The following is a 4997-nucleotide window of genomic DNA, read 5'->3' as shown; positions in this document are numbered from 1 at the left end:
AAAGCACATTTAAAACAACGACGTTGACCAAAGTGCTGTACAAGATCTGTAACCCCAAGGACTATACTAAATAAAAATAAAAATATATAAATAAATAAATAAAATAATAAAATAAAAATAAATAAATAAAAACATTAAGAACAATAAATAACATAAGAAAATTAAAAATTAAAACGTTTAAAACAAGTACCATAAAATACCATAAAACAATCATCTAAAAGGAGGTAGCACTGCAGCCAAATGCCAAGGAAAAGAAATGTGTTTTTAATAGAGATTTAAATGTGTGTATCGTCTGAGCTGTGCGGATATGGAGAGGTAGATCGTTCCATAGCTTTGGTGCTGCTGCTGCAAAAGCTCGATCACCTCTCTGTTTTAGTCTGGTTTTAGGCCTCTGTAAGAGCAGCTGGTTCGATGACCTCAGAGCTCTTACAGGGGTGTGACAGTGAAGCAGCTCAGACAGATACAAAGGTGCCAGTCCGTTTAAGGCTTTAAAAGTAAGCAATAAAATCTTAAAATCGATTCTAAAACGGACAGGGAGCCAGTGAAGGGATGACAGGACTGGGGTAATGTGTTCATGCTTTTTTAAACCGGTTAAAAGACGAGCTGCCGCATTCTGGACTACCTGCAGGCGGCGCACAGATGATTGATCTATGCCAAAGTACAGAGAATTACAGTAGTCCAGGCGGGAAGTAATAAAAGCATGAATAACTTTTTCCAGGTCCTGCTGTGGGAGATAAGGTTTTACCTTGGCAATGACTCTGAGTTGGTAAAAACTGATTTTGGTAACAGCACTTACTTGCTTCTCCATTTTAAAACTACTATCTAAAATGACACCCAGATTTTTCACAGCATCACGACAGTGAGGAGCCAAATGACTCGGAGTGCCAGAGGAGTAGCTTGAGGGGTCAAATTTACCAAAGCATATGACCTCGGTTTTGCTTTCATTAAGATTTAGGAAATTGTTTCTCATCCAGGACTTAATGTCACTGAGACAGTTCAGCAGGGGTTCCCATGGATCTCTGCTGTTCAGTTTGATGGGCATATACACCTGGATGTCGTCAGCAAAACAGTGGAAACAAATATTATGTTTCCTAAAAATCGACCCTAGAGGCAACATATACAATGAGAAAAGAATTGGGCCCAGAATGGACCCCTGAGGCACTCCACAAGAAAGCTTTGCTGTGGTAGAAAAACAGTTTCCTAGATGGACAGAGAAACTTCTATCAGTAAGATAAGATCTGAACCAAGTCAGAACCGTGCCTTTAATGCCAATTTCATGTTCTAGGTGGGATAGAAGGATCTCGTGGTCCACAGTGTCAAAGGCAGCTGACAGATCTAGAAGTACTAAAACTGCAGGACTACCAGAGTCCACAGTTAAAAGCAGATCGTTAAAAACTCTTAAAAGAGCCGTCTCTGTGCTGTGACGCATTCTAAAACCTGACTGAAACTTTTCCCACATTCCATGTTCACTTAAAAATGCTTGAAGTTGCTTAAAAACAACTTTTTCAAGAACCTTGGATAAAAATGGTAATTTAGAAATTGGTCTGTAATTTGAAAGAACATCAGGGTCAAGGTTCTTCTTCTTGATTAGAGGCTGTACAACTGCATGTTTAAAGGCAGCTGGAACACAACCAGATGCAAGCGCACTGTTAATCAGAGCGAGGATAGTTGGTCCCACTGAATCAAAAGCCTCTTTAAAAAGGCGAGACGGAACACAGTCTGTGGGAGAGTTTACAGGTCTCATATTTTGAATCACCTCCTTTAGTGTGGAGAGTCAGCGATGATGCACTCGGTGTTAAAGGGTTGTTTTTCCAAACATGGATGGGCTCCAGCCCCCCAGCGCGGCCCTGAACAGGAGAAGTGAACGTGAATGGAAGAAAATCTGACACAGCGACTTTAATGCTGTTAATGTGGGTTCTTACATGGAGACACCTGAGCTGCAGAGTTTAAACAAAGCCTCGAAGCAACAAATTTGTGTCAAAGATAGTTTATAACTGAATTATTCGAGTTACTTGAGGAATCGTCGCAGCCCTACAGGTTCCATAGTGATGCTGAGTTTGGTCCTGCTGTATGGCTACTGATGCTTCCACACATTAAACTGCTGGTTCTTTGCTGTCTGATCATATTCTAATAAAGGTCAATGAGATCAATAATCAATGATGTCATGCTGATGCAGTAAAAATGAGACTCAGTTTGTTTAATCAGATTCAGTGTGAATATTTTGGTGGATCTTTGTGTAAATAAACTGCAGATGAACTCTGATCAATGCTCAACATCACTGAATAACACTGTTATCGCCTCTCTGTGCTCGTCTGAGCACTTCTTAATCAGTCACATTCAGTCTGTCTCTCTTCTTATAGCTCCCTCAGCCTCTGAACATCTCTGCAGTGTAATATCTTCCTCCATTTCTCTGGACCATGGTGTTGATCTTCTTCATCAGCTCTTTGACCTGAGAGGGATCTGTGTCTCTGTTATTAAAAACATGATATCCTCCACCACACTGACGGATGAAGTCTCTGAGAGCTGGATTATCATGGATTAATTTTTCTATGTCGACTTCATCCTCCTCCAGATGGTCTCCACAGGTGATCAAGACCACAGTGTAACCTGCTGCTTCTTGTCCAAATGTCTGCTGAATTATTTTCACTGTTTCTTCTTCTTCTGTGAATCTGTCAGCCCGTATCACAACCAGGAACACATGAGGACCAGGAGCAGCAAAGGAGATCCATCTACTGATCTCTCTTTTTACCTCCTGGTGACCTCTACCTTTATCAAACAGGCCTGGAGTATCAACTACAGCCAGTGTTTGACCTTCAAACTCTTTTGTTTCCTTCTCACACTCTGATGTCACTGAGAAAACAGATAATTTAGACAAAAACATTTCTTCCTAAGATGGTGTTTCCTGATGCACTCTTCCCAGCTCCAGTTTTCCCAACCAGCACCATCCTGACCTCTGGTCCACCTGTGGAGCAGATCAGAGACACATGAGTTCCATCAAAGTGTTTCCTGCAGTTTGTCTGCAGCAGCTCAGAGCCTGAGAACAAACTGGGGCTCTTTCTTTAGTCCAAACTGACCCTGAAGCAGCTGCTGCTCACTGACCACTGATCCCGTGACCTGAAGCCTTCCTCAGCTTCACACATGCTGAGGGAGAGGAGGAGCTGCTCTCCATCCCAGTGTTCAGTACAGCCTCTCTGCTCTCAGTTAGATTAACAATGATGAACACCTGAAGGAGGACCGAGTCTGACCCTCTGTGCTGACGGAGACTGCAGGAGTTTTTTATGATTCGTGCATTTGTGTTAACTTCATATTCATGTTTCACATGAAAAATGTAACAAGTTTAAAATGTCAGAGTAGCTGAAACTGGTTAGTGCACTGAAAGAATAATTATTTAGCAGAATTAATTCCTGTATGTTTGCAAAGGTGAACTTATATGTGCCACACAGTTCTGTGACCTCTGACCTCTGTATTTATTTTAACTGTTTTATTATGTGAGAGGTATCACTGCCACGATGGTTTGGAAATAGTGTCAAAGAGCCTCAGTGAACTTTAGCAAATGTCTCTTTGAGCTGTTTATATGGACTCATTTGAGGGGAGGAGTCTAAGGCTTCATTCATTGGGATTCTCAGACAGGAAGACCTGCTGACTGCTGCTCTTCATCACGTCACTCAGTAACAAACTTTCTGCTCAGATTTCTGTCAGAGTTCTGATGAACAGCAGCTGCTCACATGGAGATTTTGGATAATGGAGAACTTACCAAAGGAGGAAAAGCTTTCACAGTGAGACCAAACAGAGGATGCTGCAGCAGCAGCAGCAGCAGGTCCTATTATTGGTGGTGAGTTGAACATCTCCAGGAGAGACACTGGAGATCAGGGAGACAGAAAAAGTCATCAGTTGATCAGCTGACAGTGAGAGTGTCCTCAGACTGAGCAGAAGCTCCTGACAGTCAGATCTTAGAGGGATTTCCTGCAGCGCTCTGATCCTCCACCATCCCATAAAGAATGTGAAGGCAGCTATGAGCAGCAGAGATGTTCTGGAAGGAGCTGCAGTCACAGCTGAGCTCCTACACCTGTGTGTGATCTGCTGTAGCTCATACACACCTGTGTGTGAACTACAGCAGATCGACAGCTTCCTGCAGCGAAGCTCATCTGGAAGCTTCTCTGGGATAGAACAAGTTCCCTTCCAGAGAAGGGAACTTGTTCTATTTTGCAAAATATAAGCATTCAGTGAAGTCTTTAATTCATCTCCACCTGAGAAGAGCAGGTAGCATTTTTTCAGCCTGTGAGGCCCAATGACTCTGATCGCTGCATCCACGACCTTCTGGTCCTCGTCAGTGAACCGACCGACTCTGATCACCAGCAGGAACAGAACAGGTCTGGACTCCTGCAGGAAAACCTGACAGAAGGTTTGAACCTTCTGCTCTGATCCTAATAATTCTGGAGTGTCGATCACCGAGATCCGTTTCCCAAACATAGTTTCTGTTTCCATGGTGATGAGTCTAGTCACTGGTCTGAAGCCGGATTTGGACTCAAACACCGATCGTCCTAAGATCGTGTTTCCTGAAGCACTTTTACCAACTCCTGATTTCCCCAGGAGGACGATGGAGAGGTGATCATCCATGACTGACCATCAGAAACCTGCTGGAGAGCAGAGGTGGTTTAGTTTATGACAGAGTATTACTTCATATGTGTTATTAGTTTGTTTATTCTGTCAATAGTACATCCATCCATCCATCCATCCTCTTCTAATTATCTAATTCAGGGTCTGGGGGTTGGACCTATGCCTCTGCGACAGGGTGAGAGGCAGAGTACACCTGAACAGGTCGCCAGCCTGTCAGGCACAGGGCTATAAACTCAGTCCTTATCATGGTGCCTGTTCTGACTGAAAATAATATTGAAACAAATGATACTGGACTTATAAACACACACTGGTCAGGTGCTGGTCATAAAATTAGAATATCATGAAAAAGTCGATTTATTTCAGTAATTCCATTCAAAAAG

General features: G+C 42.8%; 1 pseudogene; it reads right to left on the bottom strand.

Moving 5' to 3' along the window:
- Window positions 1–2365: 2365 nt before the first annotated feature.
- Window positions 2366–4617, bottom strand: LOC115791853 (GTPase IMAP family member 9-like; annotated as a pseudogene).
- Window positions 4618–4997: the final 380 nt, after the last annotated feature.

Source organism: Archocentrus centrarchus, chromosome 14, assembly GCF_007364275.1.
Source record: "Archocentrus centrarchus isolate MPI-CPG fArcCen1 chromosome 14, fArcCen1, whole genome shotgun sequence".
Classification (NCBI taxonomy): Eukaryota; Metazoa; Chordata; class Actinopteri; order Cichliformes; family Cichlidae; genus Archocentrus; species Archocentrus centrarchus.
The sequence above is the reverse complement of the archived record's forward strand: the minus strand, read 5'-3'. Positions and strand labels throughout refer to the sequence as shown.